The following is a 16,639-nucleotide window of genomic DNA, read 5'->3' on the forward strand; positions in this document are numbered from 1 at the left end:
AGGCTTCAGCTGTGTTCATGCTGCAAATGCGATTGGACCTGCGCCACACTGGGACTTGGGCTCAAATCTATATCCCTCGGTGAAGACACAGGCCCAAGTCTTGAGTTTTCTGGCATGAGTCAGACGGCTTTGTGCATGCATGGTTGGGGATGGGGCTTACTCTCGAGTCTGAGCCTGGGTTTGCTATGCAGTGTAGACATACCCATTGAGGCCAAGAATTTAGTAAGAAAACAAAAAGGGACTGGACATCTTTATCGATTAAAAATATCCAGAGTTATCACAATTTACTATAACATACATTTTTGAAGGGCTATTAAACCTTATGGTTCAGGACTTAAGCCAATCGCTAACTATTACAGATCAGGATGAGACCTATCGATACAGAATAATGGACTAAATGGACATTAGGAGCATAGGAATTGCCATGCTGGATCAGACCTATGACAGATTTGCCACAAGTCTAAAAGATCAACTAACAAGCAACAAAATGAAAAAATAACTAGTTCAAAGCCAATATAGCATCTTTTTCTTGAATCATATATGTAGCCCTTCTTCTGGGTGTTGTCAGCAGTAACAGGACCAGTTCAAATAAAGAACAAAGAAACACCACTGGCTCAAACTACAACCCAGAATTTTTGGGATCACTAAATACCTTACCAAGTATACTTATAAGACAACACTTTCCAACTCATAAGCACTGAGTCCGTGTATGAAACAAGGGGAACTAAATTAGTAGGGAAAGGAAACACAACATCAACTTGGGAAAACAGCAACAACATTTTGTGACATTCCCCTCTGGTGTTATCTGGACTGGTGATCTGCTAGGTCACTCCACTCCTTGACTCTGGGTGCCAGCTTTACCCTGCTGTGCTGTGAGAACCCCCACTCCCGGGCTGTTCATGCACAGCATCTATCATGTAAGCTGCTCCCGGCTATGTGAGTGAGCACTTTTGGCCAGCTGCTGCTTGGACTGTGCAACCAAATGACACTAGCCAATATCTCCAGTCCCAGACACAACCTTAGGAACCTCTGTCTTGCAGCGTCCAGTTATGCCTGCTGGACGCTGCAAACTTATCAATTTCTTTGTTAAATTGAAGAACTCATATATGTACCAGCCTTGTTATCCCAAGGGGAGGGAGTCTCTTCAAACCAAACACTCTGCTTCAGGTAGAACAAACAAAAAGATTTATTAGCTACAAAAGTAGATTTTAAATGATCGTAAGTCAAAGCATAACAAGTCAGATTTGGTCAAATGAAATAAAAGCAAAACACATTCTAAGCTGATCTTAACACTTTCAGTGCCCTTACAAACTTAGATGCTTCTCATCACAGGGTGGCTGATTGTGCTTCAGCCAGGCTCTCCCCTTTGATCAGTGCTTCAGTCGCTTGGTGCTGCGTCTGTAGATGTAGGTGGAAAAGAGAGAAAGAGCATGGCAAACATCTTTCCTTTTTATCATGTCCTTTCTTCCCTCTTGGCTTTGCCTGCCCCCCCGCCTTCAGAGTCTGGTGAGCATTACCTCATCGCAGTCCCAAACTGACCAAAGGAAGGGGGTGACTCACTCAAGAGTCCACAGATCCTTTGTTGTTGCATAGGCCAGTGTTCTTTGTTCCTGTCAGAGTCTGGGCTGGGTTTGTCCCATACATGTCCTGATAAGGTGTGAACTGCCCCTCTGCGTCCGGAGAGTTTTTGCCTGGGCTTGCTTTAAGCCATGAGGACACATTCTCAGCCTCATAACCATTGTTCCCTCTAAGCTGTGCGCATGTGTGTTCGCACACAGATCCTAAACCCCGTGCACATGGCGAAACACTGCATGCACAAAAATTTGTACAGAAGCACAAAAATTTGCACACATGACCTGTCAAAAATTTGCACAGAAGAAATGTTTTGCACACATGGCCTGTCAAAAATTAGAGGGAACATTGCTCATAACTATATACATGACATTACAACCTATAACATTACTATAACAACAATGCTCAGTGCATCATGAGCCTTCCGAAGACACCCAACGTGACAAACTTTGCATTAGATACCACACAATCGTATTAAAAGGATGAACATGGGGGTGCTGGGTGTTCCCCCAAGGTACAGATCATTACACATATTTCAATGAATGTAAGTAAATCACTCCCCCAAGGTAACTCTAGAAGGAGTCTGTTAGCTCTGTTCCCCACCCACCAGTGCGTACATCCAATAGGCAAATGTCCTTTTACGATGTCACTTTCTCCTTCCCCATCCACTAAACTCCATTCACAGTTTGGTGTCAGTGAGTAGCATAGTCAGGGTCCTGATGTGCATCCAGGAACGCTTGTCTCCAGACCTCTGGGAAGTGCTGTTTGGTCTGGTCCTGAGACTCCACCATCTAGCCCAGCTCTAGTGATTTCAGCTTTATTTAGTGGCTGCATAGGAGAGGCCTCACCAGAGTTCACTCAAAGCTCTATTGTGGCCTTCTGTGGCTTCAGTGAAGAGCCCTCTCTGCATTGTACCCTATCAAGGAGCCACCCTACCACTGCATCACCAACCATCACAAAGTCCTCTCTTTGCATCGTCTCTCATTGTGAGACTCTCTCAACAGCACAGGAGCCCCAGCAAATGGGACAATCGTGTATAGGACCCTTGAACAGACTTCTTGCAACCAGGGATGCACACTTCATTTCCCCTCAGTTCAGTTCCACCATGCAACCAATTCTGAGTTTGTGTACAGTTATGGTGGCTCCCAAAGTGTCACTAGAGGAATTCAGGGTAGAAAGCTTATGCAAACAAAGCCCTCTCTGTAGCCGTATTTCACCTGGTTCACCAACAGAGGAGGGAAGAGAGTTCCTTCCCCTTAGGAACTTCCATTCATCTAGAATTCTGGGGAACTAGTTTATGCAGGTGAAGCAGCTCTGTGGCTGTTCTTCTGCCTATTTACCAACAGATGGGAGCAGAGAGCTCCTTACCCTCGAGGGCATCAAGCCATTATTTCCATTTTTTTCCCTTTTTGACCCATCGAAGCTCTCAAGGTGCAGAGTAACAGCTAAAATTACAAACATTTATCAACTTCCCTCCTTTTTTTTTTAAATGGAAAGAGACAACAGACCTCCTGAAAAGAAACCTCAGCCTTAAGCAATTTCCAGAGTCCCAGACTAATCTCCACTGTTGTGTTAAAATGTGTCAATATTTGTATAGGGGCAGAACTTGCTCATGTCAGCTTAAGATAGGAAATGTCTTTAATACATGAGCAGGTGAAATAAACAGCAGGACAAATCTTTCTACCTTGTATCACCATGTACTAACAGAAAGGATTTGAAGAGCTGGCCAGAAATTCATCACTGTACAGAACTGCCCCTCCTGAAAGAAGAGACAGAAGCTTGGTAAAAAGTTCCTCTTTCCTCAGCTTATTACTATTATTTCATGACACTTCCACATGATGAAATAAGACATGATAGGCACAATATAGCTGGTACATCCATTTCTAGAGGCATCACACCTCATTATTCTTACTGCAGAGATGGTTTCTGAAACAAATGATATGTTAAATATTATTTCTAGCCAGCCAGGCATGCACTTTGTGATCTCTAATCAATGCTGTTGAGTCAAAGCAGCTGGAAAATGCTTCCCAAAAATTGCAAGTATTTTGCAGCACAGCTCATACCGGATGATCATTTCTTAGTATTTCATTTATGTCCGCTAAGGAATATTCATGGAACGAATCAATGACTACTTTGCAGTTAAATTATTATAGAAACAAATTCCCTGATAAGGGAAGATACATTTAAAAAGTGTCCTATTTCCTAGTAAAGATAAATATCACTTTGTAATAAATGACACTTTGACACTACATAAAAATTCAGCAGCTGAAATAAATTACCATTGGAAACAACATGCTAGGTACAAAGCACTGATGTGAAGTTTGAATATCAAGACTTAGGCACTTATCGTGCAAGAAATTCTGTACAGAATCCTGTGCCTTCATGGAGCACACTGGAGGCCCAGGGATCCACCCATACTTCTTCCACGGTCATGGAGCTGAAAAATCTAACAATAGGAAAGAATAAGCACATGTAAGTTACAGAGAGAAAGGAGAGCTATGTCACAGCAATCAAATATTTTGGAGAAACATGTCTCCGAATTTGTTCCACAAACAATTTGGTTTTGAAAGATTTTTGTGTCACCTGAAATGTAGCAATTCTGCCAAGCTTCAAGTCAGGTGCAATTGTGGAAGATGTTGAAAATAAAGAAAAAAGAAGACCCTTTTGCTAGATAATTCACACTTCCAAATCTTTCCTGCTCCACATAACCAAACTACTACAACTGTTAGTTACTCCATTACTAAAGGTTCAAACCATGCTGATGACCCAAGTTGAGGGTCAACAATATGGTTCCACAGAATAGAATTTCTGTTTTGTTTTGTTGTCTGAATTAGGAATTACATACAAAAAACTTCCAATAACTTAACATTAAGGTTACATTGTCAAACACTCAAAAGTTAAGAAATGCCAGAATTAAATCCCTACTTTTGTCACAGAGTTTCTGTAAGAAGCTGGGCAATCCACTTAAACCAAACTATTCACAAGTGACCATTAATTAAGTGTTCCTCGTTTTCTGGGTGCCCAACAGGAGACGTGTGGGGACAGATTTACAGAAGGGCTGAGTGCTTACAACTGCAACTGAATCAACTGGAGTTGTGTTTCAAATGTATAAAAATGCTAGGTACTCAGGAAAATCAGGTTCCCTAGGTCTCTTAAGTTAGGCATCCAAAGTTAGTGGACACTTTTGATGATTTCAGGCTTCAATTCACCAGGGTATAGTGAAGATAAATGTCTGTGAAGCAGTCAAATACTATGGAGAAACACCATAGAAATGCCCACGAGGAAATTATTAATTTTGTGTTTGGTACAGGTTTTGAATGGTGTGCAGTAAACAGCACTCAAGGCCCATACCTTAGATAAAAGAGGATAAAAAGAAATATTGAGGCAGGAGTCCTAGAAAAAAATTAGTATGTGAACATGCAACTAAAGACTGTCATAATTCTGGCATTTCCTAATTTTTGAGTGCTTTACTTTGGGACCTAAACATTACTTTTAATGTAGTTTTTTGGATGGAGCAGATATATATTTATTGCACATATGTGTGTGCTCACACATCAGACTGTGATTCAACCATTCAATGAACAAGTAGGTCAGACCCCAGAAATTCTCACTGGGCGCTGAAATACACAGATACCAGGAGGTCTGCAGGATTGGGAAAGAGATTTCTAACAGCTTCTTGGTGCCTCTGCAACTTGCTGGCAACACCCTCGGGCCCATATGTAACACTGCTCATACCACCTCCATAAGGGGACATTCTGTTAGATATTACCCCAGTTATCTCACCCAGTTAGTGCTTACTGTGGTTTCTATGGTTTTTTAACATGAGAGGCGCACTTGGCCCTATATTTTCTGGTCCCACTACTGGTTCTGCAGCAGCATTTATCTGGAAATCACGATTTCAGAGCTGTGCTGACATCACTGATGAAGCAGGTGCACTGCACAAGCAAATGTGCTTTGGCAAGATAAAGTATTATTTCAGCTGAAGTTGTGGTCCTGAAACAAAATCCATGATGTTCATTCCAATTTCACTGCGGAGGAAAAAAAAACAAAGTTTGTCAAATGGAAAATTATTTTCAATCTCCTTGCAGAGTATTACAGACAGGAAAAAATTACTGAGGTCTTCACTCCATTTTTGCCTGAGGAAGGAATTTAGTGAGAGACCTAAGGACTAAGTAAGGCCTCAGCTTTTCAACCCACAAACATTGCTTTATAATACTGCATAAATGACATGACAGCAACAGGTGATTAATTAAAGAGAGTGTATTGTGCATTGGAAAAAGCAATATATATTGGCCTGGATCCTCAACGTCAAAGGATTTGAACCTCAGGTTGAATTCCTAATGGCTCTGCATCTTGTTTAATTCACAGGTGACATGGCTTCTGAACTAGCTGGTCCCTACTTCCCATCTTTTAAAGGGAGAGAAAAAATATCTACATTTGTTAACCTATTTCAGTGATGTGATTTTACGACCAGAATTTCAAAAAACAAAGGCTCATATGCCTACATGCATACCATTACTGAATACACCATTACTGGACTTGTTCTTACCACTGTGGCATTTGTCTTTACCAAATGGACACACTGTGAGCATATCGTTCTGTGCCTAAAATGTTTATCCAGACAATATGCTTCAACTGCTGTTTGTCATGTTGATTGTACTCATGTCACTTACCTCATGCTCCCAACATCAGTTTATTGAATACACATCCTGTCTCTCATCTTATTCTTAGATTGTAATCAATTTGGGGGCAGGGAACATCTTTTGTGATATACACATACTGCCTAACACACTATGGCTGGTGCCTTATGGCACTACTGCAGCACAAATAATAAAACACAACAATACATTGCTTGGAAAGCCTGCCCATAATATTCTTTTCTGCAGTTGTCTTACACAGCATTTGCCAAATATTTACAGTTAGCCACATAAAAATTGGATTTATAAATTCAGAGGTGATACTTGATGGTGCCTATTGCATATCAGTACTTCAAATCAGAGTAAACAACTGTATGTCGGTGCAAATTGATGTAAGGGATTGTCTTAGGGTTGCCAATTTTGTAATATATAAAAACTGGACACTCCAGCAGGAGTGCCGGAACCTCCCCGCCCCTCCTCTTCTCCATGAGGCCGTGCTCCACCTTGTGCCCTGCAGGCCCCACCCCTGTCCCTAGGCCTCATTCCCGCCCTAACTCTTTTCCGAGGCCCCACTCCTGCCCCTTCCTCTGGAGGCTCCACCCCCCATTAGCTCCTCTTTACCCCTCCCCGCATCGCTCATTGCTCTTCCCCTGTCCTCCCCATCCCTGCATGGGTCAGGAGGGACTTGCCTGCAGAGCCAGGGCTGGAAGCTGCAGCCACCTGATGAAGGTAGAAGGCAGCCCCAGCTGAATAGGGGCTGGAGTGGGTGATGACTCAGTGCCTCCCCCACCTGCAGGAACTGGACTTCGGGTGTCCAGTTGAAAAGGGCTTTTGACTGGATTTTGCGGTCGAAAACTGGGCACCTGGCCACTCTAGAGTGTCTACACATAAAAGTTATTCTGGAACAAAGGTACGGTATGAACTGAAAGTGGAATAGGTATTCCTGAATAATTCCAAGTGTGAACACCTTATTCTGAAATAAGACTGCCTTTGCTGATTTCACTTAATCCACTTCCACAAATTAAATAAATTCAGAAAGAGGCACTCCAATTCTGGAATAAGAGTGCCCACATATGGAGTTTTTCTGGAACAGCTATTCCCAATTCCACGTGTTGACAAGCCCTTACTCAGAAGCTGACATTCTCTTACAAACCTGCCACAATCACATCGTTCTGCCCCTGTGGGCGGGGGGGAGGGGTAAAACAGACAGACAATCTTATGTTCTTACCCCATTTATGTCACTACTTAATTTGGGCCAAAGAGTCGTGTGGCTCAGAAGGTAGAGTTCAACAAAATCCTAACGTGGTCAATAGTGGAGAGGCACAAAGCAGCTGGAATGTACCCCATGAATCTGTCTCTCTATACTTACAAGGTATAACACTGTGCATAAAATATCTTCAGGACAGCAGAGAAACATCATCAGTTTTGAAAAAAAATCACGTGCTTAATATAAACATGTCAAAGTGCAATTCATCCATCGAGTATCATATATGATAACGGCTGCTTTAACAATCCCTCAGTGGCAGTGTGTGGTAGGTCAATAAGTCAGTGTAAAAGAGGTCATTAACTCATTGCACTGACAAATATAATTGTAATTTCAGTATGCTTAGCAGACGTTCTGTATTGCTTTCCTGCACTGCTAGTTACATAACTTACTCTGTTAATAAAATGAACATTTTTTTGAATGGTGAGACTAGTGATATAGAATCATTTTAAAGAAGAGCACATGAGTAATAGGTTTGGATCTCTGGTTGTGGCACCCACCTGCAAAATCTGCATTCTGAGCTAGAGAGAGAAAATGCAGTATTTTAGAATTTGGGTAGATCATACAAGCAACTCTGATCTTGGGTGCACATTGCATTCTTTTACTTCAGAAAGACCTGATAGAATTACAGTTTGCATGAAGCAGAAATCAAGAGGAAATCTTTGCATAGGTATTGGCGCCATTTTCAGAACATCAAAACTATGTAAAGCAAGGCTACACTTTTTTTTAAGTGATTGCTCTTCATCTGAAAATCTGTAAATTCCAATGACTAAGTACACAGTACAATACACACTACTAAAGGCCAATCCTGCACTCCTAGAAGTAAACTGAACTGTGTCATTTACTTCAAGAGGAACAGCATCAAGTCCTAAATATCCAGATGGAAAGACTTTGTCAGCTTTGGATTGCTAGACTGCTGTCCAATCAAGGTAAACTGTGAAAACCAAGGAAACAAACAAATGAGTCATTCAGTACCCCATCTACACTCACCTGTACCTCTCCTCAAATCACCTCACTTCTCATGGCCCACATAATTCCACCTTTCTCTTACACAACCAAATTGCAGCCATATCTACAACATTTTTTATTAGTAATATGTTTGTGTGTTTTGCTTATTAGTACATGCTTAATTTGCGCATGTGAATATCATTCCAGATAAAAACCGCAGTAGATGAATAACGATTCCTGTGAGCCATCCATCTGATGGAATGGGCCTGGGCATGGTATTTAGTGCAGAGGTAGCTACTGTCTAAATATATGGAATTATTTATTTAAAAGAATAAAAGCTCAGGAATCTGGACCCAACTGCATTGTCTCTTCTCACCTGCAAGTCTCAGCATTCAGTATTGCAGGCCAATTTCTTAAAAGAAAACAGCACTGCTCACAGGCAGCGCTTTTATTTTGCTTAATATCATGTTCTCAGTATCTCCCCTAACCTGAAAGCACACTTTCAGTATACTTAGGCCTACAAACAGTTATCTTCTTCATGGCTGAGGCGATATTCCTGGTAACTTGATTTTTTTTATGGTTGGTCACTTGCAGTCACTTGGGTTGTGCACTCCTTCGATCTCACAAGCTGAGGTGCTGCACTTTCCTTGGGAAGGAGGCAGTCAAGGAAAACTCACGGTGCTGCATAAAATGCTCTTGTTGATTCAGTCAGACTCTTCCCTCTGCAATAGTAATAAGGCAACATGGCACTAAGGGTCACTGTACTGTTGGATGTGCTGCTGAATTTTGGAAAATACATCATCATAAGCTACTTTTGTGGTCATTAAACATCCTGTTATGTATGCATTAGGGGTGCTATAGTTTTATCTCGGTGAACATGAGCACCAGGAGTGCTATTGTTAGTACCCATGAGCTGTTGTCTACAGAGGAAGGGATTTGCTCAGGGTTCACTTCAGCTTCCTCCTTGCTAGCAGGCAGTTCATCTGTACTTTTTCTGTTTTGGACAAAACAAAATAAAAGAGTTCATTGTTGCTGCCGACTGTGGGTGATTGCGAGTACACACAAATACAACAGATCCCAAGGATTTTTTTGTTGTTGCAAAAGTAAGGATGGTGACCTGACCAAATTATGCTTATTATGCTCACAATTTTACAGCAGCTGAGCATCTGGCTTATTCATGTACTTCAATTTCTCAGCTGTCAAAAAAAATCATGTATGGGGTTTGGTTTTTTTTTTAATACTTCTTGTATAAATAAATGTTTAAACTGAGTGTAGGGCTCAAGAAAGATGCAGCACTAGCAGTCTTGAAGGCTGAAGCCTTCCATTTGTTGACATAATAGGTTTGTCATAAGCAGCAGCAATCCAAACTGTGCACTTGCTTCCTGTCAACCCTGACCACCAAATAAGAGAGTTTTAATTGTCCTTGGTGTCTCCAGAAATGGCAACAATTTCAGTTAGTACCAGTTGTATTCATGACAGATTTGTGGCAAACTAGGAATTTTTTTTTCCATTTTTAAATTTTGGAAAATATTGTAGCATCAGGCACACCCAAGGGAAAGAGGCAAAAATCACACGGTCTTAAAAATTCAGTAATTATTTAATGCACAGTCTGAAATAGCAGTTGAGTCAGTCTTCTGAATATCATCAAATCCCCTACCAATGAAAATCAAGAATAGGAATATCCCAGTATGGATAAAAGGCAGTATTAAGTATTTCAAAAATCGGGGGAATGAATGAATGAATATTCAGGTGGGACAAAATTTAAATACCCAAATGCTCCAGATTTATATTAAAAACCTGGCTCATCATAGTTCATTACTTCAGTGTGATTCAACTAAAATGACCTATAAAAAACGCTTAAACATTTTTAATTAATTTTTAAAAGCTTTGCCAATGCTATTTCTTATTCCCTACACAAATATTAATTCACTCTGATTGTTCTTAAATCTCTGAATACAGATATCTTTAATCCTGCATATAAAGCTGAAGTTCACATTTTTTGAAGAATGACTCAACACAATGAAATCCTGCTCCTAATTAAAATTAACACAATTAAAAATAGAACAAAATGAATACACGTTTTAGAAAGTGATGATATATTCTGGATAAACATACTCGTCACAAGTCTTACACAGCCAGCTGTTCCAGTAGCCTCTTGTGTCACACCTTCACTGGAGAGTTAACTCAAGCTCTTACTCGGGTGTTGCTCCTAATGTCCCTTCTGGTCGCATACAAAAACCTCTCATCTGAGTTCAGTGGTGCTTTCAACCCAGACTAATCCAACTTGTATGGGGCTGCAGGCTAAAGCTCGGATACTGCTTTCACTCAGGTGGCTAATACATCCCACTTTTATGCTCGGAGTCCTCCAATGTCTTCCCACAACTCCGCCTATGTGCCCGGGACAGATAAGTTCTCCCACAATTCACTGGGAAAGAATCAGAGCAGCTCAGCTTACCACAGCACAAACAATGGACTATGCCCCGAGAAGTTTTAGCATCACACATGGGTAAGAGCAGCACCAGCTCTTGTGTAACTTGTGTCTGGCTTTGCAGTGTGGCTTCTCCACCTGGGCTAGGCAAACAAAGCCAGTCAGGCTGTGGTGCCAAGCACCCGCGTTAACGCAGTAGCAAAGACATCCCAGTGCCAAGAAATTCAGGATGGGGGATGACTGGAGAACTACTTTTGTAAACCATTCATGCAATGACACAATTATTACAGTGTAATGGTGAAAGGTGCCAATGGTTTGCATATGAGCCGTCACTGATGCATAAGCACCACTGAAATAGCGCACAGAGGGGGTTAAAGAAGCCATGAAGTATTCACACCCAGAGAGTCATTTAGAGGTAGTGTGTGGTTTAAAGCCTCCTCATTTGTGTGGGCTAGTAAATGTTCCTTTGGCCTGACCTACAGTGAAAATGTAGGTTGACACAGTGTGTGAAAAATCCACAATGCTGAGCGCCATAGCTATGCCAACCTAAGCCCTGGCATAGATCAAGGGAAGAATGATTCAGTCGATCTAGTGCCATCGCTCGGGGAGGTGGAGTTCCTACTGCTGCGGGAGTCTGAGTCTGCATTACCAACTTGTAGCGGTATAGCTACAACGCTGAAGTTATACCACTGTAGTGCCCTCGTGTCGACATGGCCTTTGTATTGCAGAGCAGCTGCACCAAAGGAAGCTAGATGCTCTGGCTCAACTTTTCAGGCTATGCGGTCTCCATAAGCAGCCTTGGATTATGGGTTTCTCATAGGAAAAGTGCAGGGGCTGACAAAGGAAAAAGGGGTACAGAATTTGTTAAACATTGAGATTTTTGTGGGGCACTGCTGAAAAACCTGAGACACAACTGGGGAACCATTGAAAGACTTGCCAGAAACAGACAGGAGTGCAGGATCTTCATTGGTTTCCTAACGCCAGAGGTTTATTGGGAACATGATGATGATGATCATGAGAAACAGTAGCACCCTTCTAGGCAGCAGATCCCTGCAGAGCTCCCCACCGGGCTACAGAGCCTCCAGAATCCCCACTTACACCAGTAGAACCCCCTTTTCCTGCTTCTGTTCTTCAAACTCAAAGAATGGTGTTACTAAGCCCTTCTCCTTTACTCTCTCCCATCCCAAACCTTGAGCAGCTTCAGAGGTGGACCTCTGTGTTGATGCTGCTCAGATTCCTTGGGGTATCTCTTTTCAGTCAAATTGGCCCTGTAGCACTTGACTACTGCATCTAAATATGAACCATACTCATATACAGATGCAGCATTTGAGTTAGTTCTGATAGACTCGATAGAATATCTGATCAGCATGCGGTCAAGGATGCAAGCCCATGGCTGGATCATCCTCATGTGGAAACACCTGTCCAAGGGAGTTTTTGGGGAGGAAACCTACACAAGGATCTTCTGAAGAGTTCCTCCCTGATCCAGCCAGCCAACAAGACTGAAAGCTGTTTTCACTGCACTGCAAGAAATAAGCAGAGCAGAAATAAATAGAGGGTTCTAAAACAAGGCAATAAACTGATTTTTCAGTGAATTCCATCACACTTGGTGCATACAGGAGCAAGGTAGCAGATGATCTTGCCCAAACTGGAAGATCGGAAGCTCAGGTTGGAATGACAATGGTTGGTATTAACATCCTATCAAGGGAAATATTAGCTGAAAGAAATGGTCAAAAGGTTAAAGATCTTCTTATATCAAAGCTTCTCAGAAAACAACATCCACTATCAAAAGACCGTGGATGGGACACGCTGCAGAAATGAAAATCAATAGAGATGGACTCAGATATATCCACTGAGCAAGATGTGTCTGGAGCAGTCACCTCTCATGTTTTTGAATGTTGCATTGTAAGGAAAGTCACGTTTTTCAGATTGGACCCTTTATATCATGCCCTTACAAAAGGGCCTGTACAGGTTGCTGAATTCACTCTCGAACTGTATGGCCTGATATGATTATCACAGGACAAAACAGCAGCAGCATCCTTTGGAATGGGGTTGGGGCAGGGCACATGTCCTTACAGAATAGTCCATGAGGCTCACTCCCATACCATGTGGATCCCAAGAGATCTGTGGGATTCCGGAGTCACCTATGCATAGGTCCCAGGTGCCCTGCCATGTACTGATATACCAGCTGTAGATCTGGCCTTTAAAAATATTCCAATATTTTGACAACCTTGTTTACTACTGTACCTTGGTTTTTACTTTTTACTAATGCCATCTTGCTAATGGAAATAATGTAAGCCTTATGCTTTTTGCTGGTCAGTGTTTAGAGCATTAAAGGACTATCAATCACCCAAGTTTTCTTAAAAAACCAGCTTTTAAAAAAGAAAATAGCCAACACTGGCACAGTATTTCCACCCATATAATGTTATGTTTGCATCCAAATTTGTGGTTGTCTTTCTTGCTTTACAAGTCCCATCCATAAACTATTATGTATTTCACTGAAAATGGTGTGGCAAGGATCAAGATGTCCTAGGGGCTTTCAGAACTCAGCCTTACAAGATTAGAGGCAGAGATTAAACAACAAATGGAATTTACGATAAACCCCGGTAACTACAATGGTGAGAAAAATATACAGTTTAAGGTATTTGGTGGAAAGGACATTCAAAGGAGAGGAATGAATGGAAAAGGATTATTGTCACTTAGATGCAACCTCACTGGGATATAAAAAAGCATTAAAAAAAAAAAGCTTTTGTTTCCAAGGAATGAATGCCCAACTGGAGAACAAAGTATCTTATAAAATTTTAAGAGCTTTTAATTACATAGGACAAGAGGAGAGCTTTTTTCCCCCCTCTGGATTTACAACTTCCAGATGTTTTGTGCCCATAGCTGTACACCCATCGACACTAGCCAACAGTCTGATTTGCCACCAAAAAAACACCATGTTTCAACGTGAGAACTGGACTGAATACGGAAAAGTGTGCACTGGAAAGATTTCCAGGAGATTTTGTTTTAAAGGGGAATTTGCTGATTATAAAAAGATATCAGGCTGACATCATGACAAGTCTAAATACTCTCCTGGTGGCAGCACTGTCTAGCAGTCAGAGTGGAAGTCAGGACTCTCTGGTTCTATTCCCACACTTTCCCATTGATTCACTGTATGACCTTGAGCAAATTATTTGGTTTCTCTGTGTCTCAGTTTACCCATTTGTATGACTCATGAGTTAGACTTTCCAGCCAAAACCCCATGTGTACCTTACTTGTCCTATAGCCAAAAACCCCCCAGAAAACTCAAACTTACAGTGAACAAGAAAATAAGGTATCTTTAATAATCTATATGTTACTCACCCACTCTTTCTGGATTATACAGTATACATAACTGACCTTTTTAAAGTATTTACTTTCCCTTAAAATAAGTTAAGGAGTACTTGTGGCACCTTAGAGACTAACCAATTTTTTTTTAGCATAAGCTTTCATGAGCTACATCGGATGAAGTGAGCTGTAGCTCACGAAAGCTTATGCTCAAATAAATTGGTTAGTCTCTAAGGTGCCACAAGTACTCCTTTTCTCTTTGCAAATACAGACTAACACGGCTGTTACTCTGAAACCTTAAAATAAGTTATTTGTTATTGTCAGATTTCTTTAAAAGATACAGGAATTTTTAAAATCCTTTTTACCCCAATGTCTTTCCTCTCTTAGTTAAACCTGCATATATCAAGATTACCCTATGTCACACCAAAACAAAAGGCAGTTGTTGAAGATGAGTTAAAGCTACGCTATAAAGCTCAGAGAGAAAAAAACAGGCTAAGAGTTGCAGTCAACCATGCCTCCTAGGAAATGGTTAATACACCGGTTTCACTTTCCCACAGCTTGTCTGTGGATCATAATTTTAGGGAACAGTATAATTAAATGGAGAACAAAGGAATCTTCTGTCACCAGCTTTGAAACACTGTAGTGTATCATACCAGAAAGAGGAGTAAAATCTGCACCCTGAGCTTTATATTTCAACAAAATAAAGGTAAATTGGTTCTGTTATTGTGCATTTCAGTTACCATTAGTAATTATTGTTAACATATGATATTTTCATTTATTTTAATCATTCCATAGGTCATATCCCATATCACACAGAAATATTTGGTCTATAGGCATTGGGTAAAATTTCAGAAGTATCTAAGTGACCTAGGGGTAGAGCTATGCAAGTAATATATTTTTCAGTTTGCTGGCTATTCCAAAAAATCGGGGGGTTAACCAACAACAAGTTTTTTTAAAAATTTGGCAAATCAAAAAGTCAAAAGCAATTAGTTTGGGGTTGAATGAAACATTCTGATCAACCCAAAATAAAATGCTTCATTTAGATTTTGAGCATGTTTTAATTTTTTATTTTTAAATTAAATTAAATTAAAGGAAATTTCAAAATGAGAAGTAATTTCAAATAAAAAAATTGAAACATTTCTTTCAAAAAATGTTGAAATTAAACATTTCAAATTTTTGGAATTTAAAGTTTTTTTCCAACTGAAACAATTCGCCAAAATCAACATATATTCATGAAATGTTTTAGTGTCACCAAATCTGCATTTTTCATCAAAAAAAGTTAGAGTCAAAAAATTTTGCCCAGCTCTACTTATGCTCCTAATGATAACTGAAAGTCAATGGAACTTAGGTTTCTGTGTGCCCAAGTTACTTTTTGAAAAATGGGAGGTAGGCCTTTTGAAAAATGTGTCCATTTTCTCTAAGTACGTTCTCTTAATCATAACATTAATAAAGAGATTAATATAGAAAGAACCTTACTGACCAGGGGAGATTCTGTTCTAACTTTCAGCAGTGAGCATCCAGTGTCAGCCCTGATGTCAATGGTATTACCCTGGATATATGCAGATTTAATTGAGATAAGATTGCGGACGCTTGTCTCTAGAACATACTTCCCTCGTCCTGCAAACTGCCTACTTTGTTACTACAGCGTAAACAAATAGAAAGAAAAAAATAAGTCATGGTAGAGCTGCTTAGCAATCAGAATTTCCATTCTGTGTGACATCAAAATCAAAACATTCTTGGAAAACTGCATATTCCGATGGAAAACTGTTCTGTCGGAAATTTTTTGACTGGCTCTAAGTAACAGTGTGATTTCATTAAAAAAAAAAATTAAAAAAAAATGAAACTCTCTTTGCATTTCAAATCTCTAAGGACCCACTACTGCTCTTCCCTGTTTTCATCTAGTTCCCCTCCTATAGTCATCCCTAGGTCCATAGAAAAGGAGCCCTGTTTCAACAGGCCTTAAGGAAGCTGTAGCGTTGGAGAGAGGCTGCAGCGGTTAGGACTGGGGAACCGGGATCAGGAAGTAACTTCTTGAGGGCTTTCTGAGAGCTGTGGGATACAAGAATCCCACAACTGACCTTAGCTAGCTCGTTGGGGATCCCTCTCCCACCTATGAACTTTTAGATGGTTTGGGGTCTGAGCCACCAGAGTTTTTTTTAATTGTAAATAAAATTAATTTAGTATGTCAGGGAGAAGCCCAAAGAATCTAGCAATGCTGTGTGTACGCTTCCAAATAAGCCTAACTGGGCTTTTGAGCCATGTGCCTCCAAGGCTCACAGAGGGGACTATGAGCTTTGCAGTGGAAGTCAACGAACCACGTTTGGTGGTGCACAGGGGCCTTAATGAGCATCCTAAGGCTTTTGGGGAAGTCCTGATAAACTGGCTAAAACTTCAAGGAGATAAGCCTTGGTGTTCTTTTAGGTTTAACATTAATTTGGAATTTCCTGTTCTAATATTTTATTTTAACTATCCGTTTCCTAGAGA

The 16,639-nt window shown here is 40.7% G+C and overlaps 1 protein-coding gene across 6 annotated transcripts in view; it reads right to left on the reverse strand.

Annotated features, from left to right (window-relative positions):
* Window positions 1-1,162: 1,162 nt before the first annotated feature.
* Window positions 1,163-16,639, reverse strand: part of ZNF518B (zinc finger protein 518B) — a 154,696-nt gene continuing 139,219 nt past the window's right edge. For 3 of the 6 annotated variants that reach the window (XR_012158718.1, XR_012158716.1, XR_012158717.1), the window contains 4 exons: window positions 5,371-5,600; window positions 3,852-4,018; window positions 3,257-3,498; window positions 1,163-1,398 (listed from right to left, as the gene is read on the reverse strand). The gene's annotated coding sequence lies outside the window, so the exon portion shown is untranslated. Of the gene's footprint in view, window positions 1,399-3,256; window positions 3,499-3,851; window positions 4,019-5,355; window positions 5,601-8,946; window positions 9,066-16,639 lie in introns of those variants that run through there. The other 3 variants (XR_012158719.1, XR_012158720.1, XR_012158721.1) reach the window with 3 other exon arrangements.

This window comes from Lepidochelys kempii, chromosome 4, assembly GCF_965140265.1.
Source record: "Lepidochelys kempii isolate rLepKem1 chromosome 4, rLepKem1.hap2, whole genome shotgun sequence".
Taxonomy (NCBI): Eukaryota; Metazoa; Chordata; order Testudines; family Cheloniidae; genus Lepidochelys; species Lepidochelys kempii.